Consider the following 16079-nt stretch of genomic DNA (forward strand, 5'->3'; position numbering starts at 1 on the left):
AGCAAAACAAAAAAGAACAAGGTAGAACCAAACTGTTAGCAACAATGTCCGGGAAATTGGTAGGACAATACTCATAGCTACAAGATTTTCAAGTCCTTGCATGGCTCAAGAAGAGAAGTGTATGATGTATCTCTTGCGAGTGAGCCCCGGGGAGACACCAGCACTCACCAGGCTGAGGACCAACCGAGGGGCCACTCTGTGTCTATAGGCACCTTCAGGTGGTAGAGCAGCGCGCAATTCAAGACTAAGAAGCAACCATCACTTAGCAAACTAATGAGCCCCAGTGTAAATACAGAAGGTGACAATCAGTAGAAACTTGGATAAAGGATATAAGGACTCCGCTCCCAGAAGAAGAAACATAAAAGGCCAACAAATATGTGAAGTATGCTGAACCTCACCAGTAATGCAGATTTGAAGGATACTTTTACCTTCATCTACTGGAAAACATTTCAAGTTCAACAATGCCAAGGATTGGTAGAGCGTGGCAGACACTATCATTGGTTTCTAGGAATACAAATTTTGCACCAGCAGTACGGAAACCATTTTGGCAATATCTAGAAAAGCCGGAGATAGCCTCACTTTAAGATTCAACAATCCCGCTTCCAGATAAAGGATTTAGCAACTCCTCACAAACTGTCCAAGGAGCCACATACAGTGATGTCCTTTGTGGCACTGCTGGGGAAGCAAATATTGGACATATATGTTCTTCAACAGATTACCTACATAACAGTTAAAGTTTAATTATCTCTGTCTCCTTCTGTCGCAGGGAATTTGTGTGAAGTAGAAAACAGTGAACAAAAAGAAGGTAATAAATACGGGCTGTGGGACAGAGAAATAGTGCAAATTTTTATAGATATACACACATGTGGTAAAAAATTAAAATGCACACTAGAAGAGTACGCATTGAGAGAGAAAGAGAAATGAAAACTGAGGGGTAAATTATTTTCTTAGAAAGATTTGGATAATGGGTTTATGAGGTCTGTTGTATTCTCTGTATTTATAGTTTAAATATCTCATCATGAAGTTTAATTTTAATAAAAGAAAGTGTTTAGCATAAACGCTCACATTATCACAGTAAAAAAATAATGCAGAAGTAAAGCAAGAGTCCAGGGCACTTGCAAAACTCCAAGTATGAGCCCATTTGCCCCACATACCGTGGAGTCTCACCCACTCATCAGACATTGCCAGAATTTCTCAACTTTCAAAGCTCTGAATTAAATGCCTGAGGGAAATCACAAAGGGAAGAGAAACAGTGTTTGTCCTTAAGTGGCTAAAATGTTAATGGACAAAGCAAAATGCATCTACAGGTAATGATACTGGAAATTTCCCTAGAACACGTTCTGTTCCTTCTTAAAGTGATTCTTACATCTTCGTAAATGCAGGGATCATTGCTTCTCTAGAGAACCGGCAGTTTTTGTTGGATAAAAATTTACACAAAAGAATTGCAAGATCTAAGAACAAAGTGTGACAGTTAAATGTAACGTGTCAACTTGGCTAGCTCTCTGCCCAGTCTTTTGGTCAAAAACCAGTCCAGTTGTTGCTGCAAATGTATTTTGATTAGATGTGATTAACATTTAAATCAGTAGACTTTGCGTGAAGCAGTCGACCCTCCATAACGCAGGGAGGTTTCATCCCATCAGCGGAAGGCCTTAAGAGAATATCCCAAGGAAGAAGAAATCCTGCTTCCAGATTACCTCTGGATCAAGACTACAACACCACCCCTTGCCAGACTTGGCAGCCTGCCCTACACATTTCAGACTGTTGTGTGAGCCAGTTTCTTAAAATAGATCTCTCCCTTTCTCTATCTGTGTCTCTTTCCACACACACACACACACACACACACACTCTCTCTCTCTCTCTCTCTCCTGGTATGTTGCTCTAGAGAACCCTGACTAGCTCACAAAGTGAACCGATGTTCAGTTGCTGAGAGAAAAACACCCGCTGCAACCCCCAGGAGACCAGCACAAACGGAGGGCTCAGGGAGCTCCTAGACCCCTAACCCTTCCGCAGTTCTCAACATCACTCTCTCCTCATCAGGCCCCTATATGACCTACAGAACTTAGGAACTTCGATGATTCAATAATCCAGCGACACAGGTTGAAGCTACAGCTGGTAGCTTCACAATGTTCCTTTACTGTGGTCACAGAAAGCCTGAGGCTTCCCTCGATGCTTTGAGCAGACCATTAATATACTTAGGAATATTTTTTCCATTAACACATTCAATGCATAAAGTATAACCATCGCCCTTGTTTCTCACTCACCTTTCACACTGTTGTAGGGGAGAGCACCTCAGTCCCCAAAGTCTTCCCCTCAGTAGGCTGTTCATTTCAGGCGACCAGAGGTGGCAACTTCCTTCAAGTTTCAGAGATTTTCACCAAGTACAGTCAGATTTCCTTCCATGCCGGTTTGGACTCTCCCAGAGTTGTTGCATTTTGCTGAGATCCTAGGGCTTGGAATGGACTCTGGTCATAGGTAAATGTCTTTGTGAGAGATGTGATTGGCTTTTTCTGATTGGATCTGTCCTCTCTTTGTACCTGAAGACCCAATACAGAAAGAAGAGACATTTTAGCATTGTATGCTATCTACATACCTGGACATATTTTATTGTAAATCACCAAGAAATCAGTGGTCACAACTTCAAATTAAACGGTATGAGGATGGCCCCATACTACAATATAGGTCTACTATGTCTCATTTTCTTTGAAATGAAAAGAATAAGGTGTATATTTTCACAGAATAACCTAGGTTGACCTCTAATTTTCTCTAGCTACAAGACTTTGTGGAAACTACTAAATGCAGCCAAACTCAGTATCGGCTCAGAGAAGTTTCACTGTTGCTAAATAAGTCTTTAGCCTTTTCTTCAAGGCTAGGGAAATCGTGATCGGCAAGGAGAATTTCCCCCTGATGTCAACTCTCTGCTTACTTCTATGTTCTTAGAAAATAGCCCCTTTTCTTTCTACCTTTGCTCCTCATAATATTCTTTGGGCAGAAAAAAATACAGAAAATGAGATCTGGCTTTATCAAATGAAAATAGTCATCTCTTGAAATATTATTAAAAACACTATTAATTTTCTATCAAGGAGCCAAAATCACATGATACATTAAAATAAGCCCTCCCTGATGAAGACTTAGCCCCAAGTTACCCGTATCAACTCCCCTTTTCTAGGTGATAATTTTATTTCAGGAAATCTGTAAGTTTAGGTCAGAGTCTCTCAGTTCACTGAGAGATAACCTCCAAATTTAAATCTGGGGGAGCAGGATTTAGGGTATATCCCTTCTGTCCCAGAAGGCCCTGAATTATTAAATGATCTACCTTCTTCCCAATGACCAGCTTTGCCAACTAGGGATGGGGGGGTGCGAGAAGGGAGGAAGGAGGGAGAGAGGGAGGAGAGGCCTGGGGAGAGAGGGAGTGTGCACTTTGCAAACCAGCTTCCTCCGGGGGGCGGTCGGGGGCGAGGGAGCCAGGGAGGGGGAGCCAGGGAGGGAGGGAGGGAGGAGCGGGAGGGAGCGAGTCCACCTTCGCAAACCTCCCCCTGCCTCGCCCGCGAACCCAGCGCAGAGCTCACTCCCGGCCGAGCGCGCCTGCGGTGCTGCGCCGGCCGGACCTCGGGGTGAAGGTCGCGTTCGGGAAGGGGGAGGGGGCTGGGGGCGCGGGTGATGCACCCAGCGCGTCCGAGGAAGAACCCCTCCTCGCTCGAGCTGAGCCTCAGCCCGGGAAAGCTCGGGCGGGCTCCCTGCCCTGCGCCCCGGCCCGGAAGCTAAGCGAAGACGGGAGCTGGTGCCCAAACCTCCCAGCTCAGGGCTGACGCGGGTGAACGCCAAGTGCGTTCTTCTTCCCGGACGCGGGAGGGACCGAAGCCGCTCGCGATCCGCCCGGGGCGCGAGCACAGGCCGGGGCTGCGGGCGCGCGCAGGAGTCCAGCCGCGAGGCTCCGCGCACGCCCCTGCCGACCGCCGGCGCGCGGGAGCAGGACGCTGACCTTTCGGAGCCTGCGGGAACCGGCTGCGGCCGGAAGAAGAAAGCGATTTCCCCGCCGGCGAGAAAAGGAATGGAGATGCTGGGGATCGAACCCGGGACCTCATGCATGCTAAGCATGCGCTCTACCACTGAGCTACATCCCCACTGCACAAAACTGGGCTTTTCTAAGCTGTCTTCATGAAATGGAGCCAATTCGCCCCCTTCCGCGTCTCAAACGAACCTGTCCGGCTCTCGGTGACAGAGAACTGCAATTTCCACTCTTTCCCGGGAAGGCGCCCGGACCAACCCGCATCCGCCGGCTCCGGGCGCGGAGAACGCGCCGGGCGGGGATCCCGCCGAGAAACACCAGTCGAGCACTCTTCTCTTTTTCCCCAAAAGGTCTGTGGACCAAAGGAAGGATGCTTCCAGGGAAGAGAAAAACGCGTTCCCAATGACTGTCTTTAACTAAGGAAGACATCAGAGTACCCCGAGTCTGCGCATTCCTGTACCCCGTTCCCGGGCTCCGGACGCCGCCGGGCGCCCGCTCCTAGGTAACTGGGAGCCGGGGCAGGGATTGTTACGGAGCAACCTTGCACCGCGAACAGCTGGAGGGCTGAAGGCGAGAGATGCTGGACTGCTGCCTGCGGCCTACTGACCCCCATTTTATGCAAAAATGCCAGCCCAATCCAGAGACTGAATCCTCAGACCCCGCTCCGATGCAAAGAAGGGAGAAACGCGGTACTTCCGAGACGGAGCTGAAACGTCTGCCTCCCCGGTGCCTCACGCGCTGCAGAAGGAGTGGGTCTCCCGCGGTCCCGGCCCCTTTCTCCCCCGGGGGCGCGCCCTGAGAATGCAGGGCCTGGGCCCGGCGACCTGTGAGCCAGTCTGCAAGGATGGAGGGGATGCCAGGGAGAAAGGAGGGGAGCTGAGGCTGACGCTTGCAGGGGCGCCGACGTGCGTGTGGCTCGGGGCAGCGGCACTGGGGGACTGGGGCGGGGGCGGGAGGAGGAGACCCGGCCACGGGCGCCGGCGCGATCCCAGGGCTCCAGCACACCTCCTCCTCGCACCGGGCCGATGGAGCCTAAAGTGTGGTCCAGCGGCAGGGAGGGGGGCCCCACACGGTTTGCGCAAATCGTGAGTTATCTGAAATAATTAGGGCCCAACCCTTTCTGTTGCCCATGATTGCTTCAGTGGCAGGTATGCGACCCTCTGGTGGCTGACACACTAGCCAGCCAGGGTTTTGTCAGCATCAAAAGGGAAACGGGAGAAGAACAGCGACACTGCTTTTCAGCCTTCCAAGTTGATTTGCAAGGAGTATCGTTTCTGATAATAGTCAGGTATCTTGAGAGAAACAGATAACAATTATTTTTGTAAATAATGATTATTTGCCAAAGAACATTTTTTAAAGTCTTGCTGTGAATATTAGTTATCTATTGCTGAGTAATACTCCAAATTTTAATGGGTTAAGAAAATAAATGTTTATAATCTGGATTGTGTGGGTCAGAACTCCAGAGCAGCTTGGCTGGGTTCTGGCCCCAGGTGTCCTGTGAAGCAGAGCTCAGGTGTCCACAGGGCCTGCGGCCAGGAGGTTTGACTCTGTCTGCAAGACGCTTTCAAGATGTTGGGAGGAGGCCTCAGTCCCTGCTCAGCTAGGACTCCACCGACTGATTTACGTGGGAGGGAATTCCCCAAAGGTGTTAATCAGGAGGGAAGGGTCTCAGCCAGGCTTCTTGAACGCTAGCTAAGACACTGTGTCATCCTTAACTGTGCCTCACTGCTGACCACAGCAACTGGCATAAGTAAATATTGGAATCATTTTTTAGAAAGAGTGAAAGGATATTGTATACATGAATGAACAGAATGTTTTCTGTTAGGAGATTTTATTTTTTTTTTAAGATTTTATTTATTTATTTGACAGACAGAGATCACAAGTAGGCAGAGAGGCAGGCAGAGAGAGAGAGAGAGGGAAGCAGGCTTCCTGCAGAAGCAGAGAGCCCGATGCGGGGCTTGATCCCAGGACCCTGAGATCATGACCCGAGCCAAAGGCAGCAGCCTAAACCACTGAGCCACCCAGGCGCCCCTCTGTTAGGAGATTTTAAATGAAAAGGCGACCTACTAACAGCGGGGCGGGGGGAATTTTGCAAATCATCTATCTGGTTAGTTAGCTGATAAGGGATTAATATCCAAAATATATAAAGAACCCATACAATTCAATAGCAAAATTGAACAAATGATCCAATTTAAAAATAGGCAGAGGAACCGAACATTTTCCCAAAGATATACAGATGGCCAAAAGTTATGTGAAAAAGTGTTCAACATTACTCATCATCAGAGAAATAAAATAAAAGCCACCATGAGATCTCCCCTCACACCTGTTCCAACAGCTGTCAGCAAAAAGACAAGACTGTGGAGAACAGGGAGCCCTTCTGCATTTGCACAGCCACTAGGGAAAAAAAGTACAGAGCTTCCTCAAAAAACACAGAACTACTATGGATCCAGCAATTCTACTTCTGGGGGTCTACTGACGTGGGAAGGATGTTAGGATTCGAAGCCAACGGCCAGGAAAGAATTCTTGAGATGTCTTTATGTAAGAAGGTAATTTTATTAAAACCCGGGGCAGGACCTGTGGGCAGGAAGAGCTGCGCCGGGCTCGTGAGGAGTGGCCCGTCACATAGTTTCAAGTTGGGACGGGGTCAGGGACAGCACAAACATCCAAGGTATTTTGGAAGCAAGGTTCCCAGGATCCTGAGGGCACTAGCTATTGTCAGAAAAGGGCATTTATTACTGTTTAGTAACAATTCAGTCATGAGACCCTTCAAATGTATATCCGGGGCCACAGGCTTGGGGCATGATTGCCAGCATATATCTTGGGCAAGGGTGGTAGAGATAGAAGTTTCCAAAAGAATTTTTATTTGTTAAAGCAGACTTACAGGTCCTGGGGGTCTGGCCGGTGACTGCCTTTTGCCCTTAGCAAAGTGTCAACATCCAGGCGGTGAAGTTTCCGGAGGAAGGTCACTCCGCCTGTTTTAAGGAGTTGTGAATGGGCTTAAGTACTAAGGAAATTTAATTTTTCTCCTGCTTTTGTTTCCCACATCACGTATATCTGTGATATTGTGGTTTGCAGTAGGAAATACGTATTCTGCTTTCTGCCGGGAGCTCCTAAAGCCTATAGAATTTCCCACATCCTTACAGCAACAAAGGTGACTTTTGTTATGTTAATAGTGGTTGCACCTAGAGTGGGAGGCTGGTTGCCAGGAGACCAGCTCTGAGATTAAAGGTTGGAGCTCTCCGTCTTACCTCTCTGACCTTCAGGGACAGAAGGGCCAGAGGATCAATCAATCCGCAGCGGGCAATGATTTAATCAGTCCTGCCATTACCTAGGCGTGGAGACTTCTCTGCATAAAAACCTCAGAGAAGAGGACTTGGAGGGCTTCTGGGTCTGCGATCACGTAAATATCTGATGTGAGCCGTGCACTTGGTGGGCACAGAAGCGCCATGCCCTTTTCCTGAGCATCTCTGCCATCTGGCTGTTTCTGAATTATATCCTTTTAACTGAATAAGTAAAATGTTTCTCTGAGTAATGTGAGCTGTTCTAGCAAATTTATCAAACCCAAGAAGACTGGGTCATGGAAACCTCTGATTTCTAGCCAGTCAGTGAGAAGTACAGTGCTGGTGTCTGAAGGAGGGACAGTGAGTGGGAAGGGAAACCGTTCTTTGCTGGATCGAGCCCTTAATCTATGGGATCTCATTAGGCCTCCGGAAAATAGTGCCAGAATTCAGCCGAATGACTGGACACTTGGCTGATATACAGAGCATTGCTTACTGGTGTGGGAAAGCTGCCTGCACACACACAGTGGAATTTGGTGACTAGAACCACCACCCTTCAATACTCAAAGGAAATTAAAGCAGATATCAAAGAGATACCCATACTCCCACGTTCACTGTAGCATTGATCACAGTAGCAACACATGGCGTCCATCAAGAGATGAATGGATAAAGAAGATGTGGTCTATGTATTCAATGCACTATTACCACCACTAGAAGGAGGGAGACGCTGCCATTTGTGACAGCATCCAAGGACCTTCAGGGCATTATGTTAAGTGAAGTAAGTCAGAGAAAGACAAACTGCATGGTACCACTTCCATGGGGAAGGAGGGGCAAAAAGTCAAACTCATAAAAACAGCAGAAAAGTGGTTACCAGAGGTTGAAAGTACGGAAATCGAGAGGTGATAAAAGGGTACAAACCTTCACCTCTGAGATGAGTAGGGTCTGAGGACCTCACGTAAAACATGGGGACTGTAGCTGGTTACAATGGACTGTGTGACAGATCTGCTAAGAGAGCAGAACTTACACGTCCACACACACAAGATTAATAAAGAAAATGATGGACGGGGCGCCTGGTGGCTCGGTCAGTTAAGCATCCAGCTCTTGATTTTGGCTCAGATCATGATCTCAGGGTCCTGAGAGTGAGCTCCCGCTCAGTGGGGGTCTGCTGGTGATTCTCTCCCTCTCCATCTGCCCCTCCCCTTGCTTGTGAGCACTGTCCCTCTTTCTAAAATAAATTTTATTTATTTATTTTTTAAATATTTTATTTATTTATTTGACAGAGAGAGATCACAAGTAGGCAGACAGGCAGGCAGAGAGAGAGGAGGAAGCAGGCTCCCCGCTGAGCAGAGAGCCCGATGTGGGACTCGATCCCAGAACCCTGAGATCATGACCTGAGCCGAAGGCAGCGGCTTAACCCACTGAGCCACCCAGGCGCCCCTAAAATGAATTTTAAAAGAGGTGATGGATGTATTAATTAATTAGATGGGGAAATCCTTTCCGTGTGTGTGTGTGTGTGTGTGTGTGTGTGTGTATCAAATCACCCACAGTGTGCCCTATAAATATCTTGAGTTTTATGTTAATTACATCTTTTGTGATCTATGCCTGACCCACACTACCTGGCCCAAAAAACATTTCTGGCAGAAGTTCCTGAGATATGTAGAAATTGCCGAGGAATCGGCCTCAGTAGCCCACAGTTCAAAGGAAACAAAAGAATATACGACGCCCTCTATCAGACCAGGAGATCACTCAATCCTATCAGACTGCTAAACCTCCCCATACCGATTCCAAAGTAAAGACTGTTCAAAGCACTTTTCAGGAGTCACCTTTGCAGGACTGAACCCTCTTTGAGCCTCAGACACACTAGATCAACTCAAGAGAGTTGATGCTGCTGACCCCTGCTGGCCCTGGGACTTCGATCTGGACCCTGTCACCTGAAGATGACTTTTGCCCCAGTTCATTCCCCATTGCAAAAGCCCCTTCATGAATTTGTATGCATTCCTTGCTTAAAACTTCCCAGTTTTGTTGTTGTGGAGACACTGCTTTGGGAAATATCCCTGGTTTTCTCCTTTACTTGTTGCAAATAAAACCGTCCCTTTTCTATTTCTTGGCTCGCTTGTGTCTTTTGGCTTGATGCCTCTTCCCAAGAGGCAAACCCAATTTTAAGCAACAGTATGAGTTTGATGTGTTTTTTTCCCCCAACACCACCAAGCAATTCTCCAATTACCAGCAGATACCAATGGGCGTCCTTCAGATCTAATTCAGACCTGACCCTATGTACCTAGAGACAGTGTCAGATCCCACAGGCTAACGGCCCAGTCCCTCAATAAGATGTGCCCCTTTCAGACGCCGGGGTGTTACCTGTGTTGCTCCCTGACTGGATATAAACTAGAGGTTCACATGCCTGCTTCCTCAGATTCAACTGATTTGCTAAACTAGCTCACAGATCTCCCCGCCTGGTTATGGATACCAGGTTACCTACCTGGCTGAGTTATTATAAAGTATGTAATAAAAGACACAGGTGAGCAGTCAGGGAAAAGATCCATGCCCTGAGCTCTTGAAGGATCCTGAGCACAGGCGCTCCATCCCCATGGCACGGGGGACGCTGCTGTCCTCCCAGCATGAGAATGCTTCCCGGACGCCACCGACAGTCATCAAACCCTCTGGCTCCAGAGCTTTTAGAGAGCTTTATCTTTAGACCCTACTTCCCGGAGGCCATGGCTGAGGCTGAAAGTTGCAACACTGTAACGGCTTGTTCTTCCTGTGATCAGCCCACGGAAGGCTCTCTAGGGGCCACTCTAAGTCGACTAGTTAGCATCAATTCAAAGGTGCTCAAAGAGAGCTCCCCATGGGTCACAAAAGACATTCTTATCATTTAGGGAAGTAAAGTGTTTTGAGAGCTCGGTGCTAGGATCTGGGTCAAAGACTAAATATATTTCTTATTATGCCACAATGAAAAAAATGATGATTAAGAGAGAGAAGGCAAATCATTAGGGAACAGTATTGGGATTTCCAGGCAGCACCGTCTACCCACTTAATTCTTATTGTGATTTTAAAATGAATCCCATGAGCAGGGTGAGTGTTTTTCTTTGGAAAATCTGGGCTTCCCAGGCACTGGCATAGTTAGTTTCAACCTTGATTAAGGACCTTGCCCATAAGTGCAGTGCAAGAAGAGAAGAGAAGTTGACTCATGGATATTTATGAGTGTGAAGAATGGCTGGAGACACACACCAGAGCGGATGAGTAGGAAAGTGGTGTGCGGTTTTGAGAGGCGATGGAGAGCAGCACTGGTGACTGATTAGATTGGGGGGCGCGGGGCAAGGCACCCATGGAACAGCAAGGTGGCGATGTGCCCCAGGCTACAGGGCTCTGACTCCTGGAAGGGACTTAAGATGTGTTTTGAGAAGTATCCGCTTCCGGAGAGCATTCAGAGCAGTTTAGCACACAGGAGTGCTTAGGAGGAATGCGTACAGCACCAAGAAAGGTCCTCTAGGTCGGAACTTTGAAAAACACCAACATTTACCAAAGTACATTATTAGATTTAGAGACAAAGGACTCCTTGGTGACTCTGATAACCACTTCACTAAAGCTCTGGGACTCAAGGCCATATTCAGAGAGTTGAGAAGAGAGAGTGAGATGGGCAATGGAGGCACGGGGTAGAAATAGGCATTTCGAGAAATATGGCTGCGATCTGGAAGAGAGGAAGACAGTGGTGACCGTAAGAGAACGTGCCGCCAGGAAGAAACACATGAACCACTGCAGATAATAATGAGAAGAAGCCAACAGAGAGGGAGAGGTGGACGTAAGAAGTGTTGGGAGAGCAGGGTCCCTGTGAACGCAGGACACGACGGCTTGAGCACCACTGGAGGACTCGTCCTGGGGAGGGGGTTAAGTTCTTGCCACGAAAACTGTCTTCTGGAGCCCAGCAGCACTGACTTGGCCTGGGAGCTGGTTATAAAACAGAGACTCTCGGGCCTCGCCCAGAACCGCGCAGCTTTCATTTTAGCAAAATTCCCAGGTGATTTTGTATGGACTTTCCAGCAGTGTAGCACTGACAAGGGACGTTTGTTTCATTTTAGCAGACAGCAACGCACACACATACCGGCACATTGTTTAAGCAGGCAGGACACGCAGAGAAGACACGATGTTGGCCTTCATCTGCTTGCATTTTATGTCTAAAGTAGGAAGCAAGTTAGCTGAACCGACCAAGTAGGATGAGGTGTTTCAAAGAAGCGAAGAGTTCTTTATGTAGCTACTGTAATCTTGTTAGGGAAGCGGAGGGAGAGAGCTATCAGCAAAAGGTTAACCGAGAACTCGCCCCCCTCTCTGCTTCTTCTCTTGCCTCAAAGATGAACTTTGGACTGAAGGTGCTCAAAGTCCTATTCAGACGCACAGGGACAAAAGTCATAATGACGCCTCTGGTCTCGCTCCTCCTCTCGACTCTGAAGTGACACTAACTTGAATCCCAACACAGGAGGAGACGGAGATGGGCCAGGTCTCCTTGCTTTTACTCCGAGTGGGTGACGGGGATGCACAGCCCTGAGCTTCCCAGACCTTAGGCTGGGTGGGGACACCAGAGACCAGCGTGAAGGCCGGCTCACTGCCCAGAGCAGCTGGCAGGGGGATTCTTCGGCAGGACGCAGCCTTTTATACGAAGTGGCATTTGGAACCATCTACAGCCAGACATCTGAGGGAGCCCGCTCAGTATGAAAGGAGCCTGCGCACACTGTCAAAATGCGGTCGAAGGGAAGGATCAAGGAACCTGAGCTGGATCCGTGGTGCGGCGTGTACAGGCTTCTCTAACAATACTACCGACCCTCTGCTTTATAAACAACGGAAATGTACTTCTCATCATCCTAGAGGCTGGCAAGTCCAAGGTCAGCACACAGGCAGATCTGGTGTCTCATGAGAACAGGCTTCCTGAATCACATTTGTCCTCACAGTGTGGAAGGGGCATGAGAGCACTCTGAGGTCTCCTTTATTTATTTTTTTTAAGATTTATTCATATTTTTAAAAGATTTTTATTTATTTATTTGACAGACAGATCACAAGCAGGCAGAGAGGCAGGCAGAAAGAGTTCGGAAGCAGGCTCCCCGCCAAGCAGAGAGCCTGACGCGGGGGCTCGATCCCAGGACCCTGGGACAATGACCCCAGCCGAAGGCAGAGGCTTTAACCCACTGAGCCACCCAGGCGCCCCATGAATTATTCATTTTTATTTGAGAGAGAGAGCATACAAGCGGGGTGGGTGGCAGGGGGAGAGGGAGACAAGTAGACTCCCCGCTGAGCAGGGAGCCTGGCATGGGCCTGGGTGTCATCACAGACCCAAGATCATGACCTGAGATCATGACCTGAGCCAAAACCAAGAGTCAAACACTCAACCGACTGGACTACCCCGGTGCCCCTGAATTCTCCTTTATAAGGGCACTAATCCTATCACGAAGACCCCACCGTCATGACCTACTGACCTCCCAAAGGCCCACCTCCAAACACTATCACACCGAGGATTAGGTTTCAATCTGTGAACTTGGGGAGGTCACAAACATTCAGTCTACAGCAATGGAAAGAAGAACGTGTAGGAACTGAAGAGTCACAGGGAGAAAAATTCAGTAGAAAAACAGAAGTTGTGGAAGTGCCTGGACGAAACTGCCAAGAGAGACAGATTAGAATGGGTGTGGTACATAGAATAATGACCCCCAAGGACATCCATGTCCTAATTCCCAAACCTGCAAATGTTACCCTATACAGTAATTGGGATTTCGAAGATCAACAAACTTGAAAATCTTGAGATGGAGAGATTATTCTGGATTATTCATGTGGGCCCAGTGTAATCCAAAGGGATCCTTGCAAGGGAAAGAGTGAGCAGAAGAAGTCAATCAGAGAAAGACAAACGCCAGATGATTTCATTCACATGTGGAATTTAAGAAACAAAACATGAACACAGGGGAAGGGACGGAAAAAAAAATAGTATGAAAACAGAAGGAGACAAACCATAGGAGACTCTTAACCATAAGAAAAGAAGAGTTGCTGGAAGGGAGGTGGGATGGGCGATGGGGTCACTGGGGGACGGGCACTCGGGAGGGCACCTGCTGTGGTAAGCACTGGGTGTTCTCCGAGACGGATGAATCACTGAATTCTAACCCCGAAAGTAATACACTGTAAGTTGACTAAATTAAATTTAAATTTAAAAAATTTTAAATTGGGGCGCTTGGGTGGCTCAGTGGGTTAAAGCCTCTGCCTTTGGCTCAGGTCATGATCCCAGGGTCCTGGGATCGAGCCCCACATCGGGCTCTCTGCTCAGCGGGGAGCCTGCTTCCTCCTCTCTTTCTCTGCCTGCCTCTCTGCCTACTTGTGATCTCTGTCAAATAAATAAATAAAATCTTAAAAAAAAATTTTAATTGCTGTATATCGCATGGACTTAATATTTCAGCATAAGACAGATTCATGCTAATATGGAGAAGATGGCCATGGATGTGAGCAGCTAAACCAGCATGGAAGTTAGGGTTTTGGGGGAAACAGAGATTGGAGCAGCCAGAGGCTGAGGTCCTCAGTGACCTGTCTACACGGGTGCTGATGCCACCAAACTGGGTGCAAGAAGAGAGACACCAGTCTCCATTCATCTAGGACGAAGCCTCTTTCTTTCCTTTCTTTTCTTTCTTTCTTTCTTTTTAAGATTGATTTTATTTATTTATTTATTTATTTATTTATTTTTGACGAGGGGAGATCACAAGTAGGCAGAGCAGCAAGCAGAGGGAAAGGGAGAAGTGGGCTCCGTCCTAAGCAGAGAGCCCGATGCTGGACCTCATCCCAGGACTCAGAGATCATGACCTGAGCCAAAGGCAGTTGCTAAACCAGCTGAGCCACCCAGGCGCCCCTCATATATATTTTTTTAATGCAGATACAAATTAATGGTTTGGAAATTGGAATGTGGTCTCACGAAGGTGCCTCCTGACTCCAAGACTGAAGACTGAAACAGGCATGTCATTGGGAAGAGGCAGTTGAAGTTAAACCAAGAGAGTTCATCTAGGAGGCCTGTCCAACAAGGAACCGTGAATTACAGAGAGCAGAGCTGAAGCACCCAGGTGAGATGGAATGCACCTCTAAGGTCTCAAAATGGAAGGATGGAGGGCGTGTACATTGTGCAAGGTACCAGACAGGGTAGAGCACTGGAGGGCTCACGTCTGCAGTGGTGAACTGGGATAGTAAGAAAGAAACAGAGGGCTTAGCTGGTCAAACGGTTTCCAAGTAAATTAACCATCCTCTGTAGCCCAAAAGATCTCAATGGAAGTGGAAAAATGGGTGAGAAGGAGTGATTAAGAAATTAAGACTGAAATGCTCTAAAAATTTAGCTATATTCCAGAGATGGATCCTCTGTTGGACCTTAATCTCTTCCAGAAAAAAAAAAAAAAAGAAAAGAAAAAAAGAGCTCTGCCTACTGTCCAGGTCCTTAGGAGCATTCAAGCCTCTGACTCCCTTACTCTGGGGTTCATAAGGAATGGTCTTAGCACAGGTCTTGATGTCCTGACGCTCACTCCTCAGAGGAGGTCCCCAACACAGCTCTTGGGACTCCTGCAGTAATGACCGAATACATCTTGTTTTCATCTTCTTTTACCACCATTCCTAATCCATTTCTCACACTGTTTACAGAATAATCTGACTATAGCAATGTCTTGTCTATAATGTTTCAGTGTCTCCTCACTGCTGACTGGGTCCTCTGGGAAAGCAGCCACAGGGATATTGTCATGGGAAATGTGTGTGTGTGTGTGTGTGTGTGTTTCTTTATTACGTTTAGGGAATCTGACAGTTTCAGAGTCAGACACTTACTGTCAAGGCTACTAGCATTGATCTAAACCTGGCCAAGTAGATATTCTTTCCCACTTAAGTTAACCATACTCAGTGTTTGCTTTTTGCAACCAAGAACACTGATAAAGCCCAAAATCCTTGATAAGTCATACAGTCCTCCATCTCCTACATTTCCCTATAGCATCCTGTGATTCAGGCATGTGTAACTATCTAAATTTTCCAATGTTCTGTGTCATGTCTTCATGCCATGTCCATGATTATTATGGCCAGAATCACACCATGATCCTCATTTCCAGCTGCAAACCTCCCACTTACTCACTGGTATCTTAGTTGGTGAGGATTTTCCTGAGCTGCCTCCTCAAGAACTGATCCTACCCTCTGCTCTGTCCCAGCGTATCTCCTACAAACCTCCAAAATGCTAATTATAACAGAGATGCAAATATGGTTTATAAATTGCCTCTCCTCCTTTCAATTGTTAACTCCTGATTTAGCAGCTACACAGGAATACTGAAAAACCACCCAACAAAGGTTTATTAATTACTGGATTTCCTTTAAATAAAGGCAGACAAATACATGGTGCCATTTTACTGTATTTTTAAATGTGAATAGAAACAGTAAATTATTGTTATTACATTATCACTATTTCAAAGCGCTCATTTGGATCAAGGCATGAATGTATGTGCCATTAGAAACCATCTGATGAGAGATGGCCAGAATGCTGCCTCATTAGGATCTCCAGTGTTGTCCCACAGTCACCTGCGGGTTTCTAACCGACTCCACTTTACGCTATTTCTAACCTTTTCCCAGACCTTCTGCGCTGGACAGGACCAGCTCTCCTGCACAGAATCCTAAGTAAAGCCAAAGCGGCAGTGAGAAATGAAATGGTAACCAGGTTAGTAACTATGGTCTAGGAAGAAATTCCCCTAATCGTCTTTGGGTGGACTCCTGAATATTGATATGCAACTACTACCTCAATACCCAAAACCCTATCCTACCAG

The 16079-nt window shown here is 47.3% G+C and overlaps 1 non-coding gene across 1 annotated transcript; it reads right to left on the minus strand.

The window, feature by feature from the left end:
* Positions 1-4049: 4049 nt before the first annotated feature.
* On the minus strand, positions 4050-4121 carry TRNAA-AGC. Its single transcript has one exon. It is a non-coding gene; the product is annotated as a tRNA-Ala (tRNA).
* Positions 4122-16079: the final 11958 nt, after the last annotated feature.

Source organism: Mustela erminea, chromosome 4 (genome assembly GCF_009829155.1).
Source record: "Mustela erminea isolate mMusErm1 chromosome 4, mMusErm1.Pri, whole genome shotgun sequence".
Classification (NCBI taxonomy): Eukaryota; Metazoa; Chordata; class Mammalia; order Carnivora; family Mustelidae; genus Mustela; species Mustela erminea.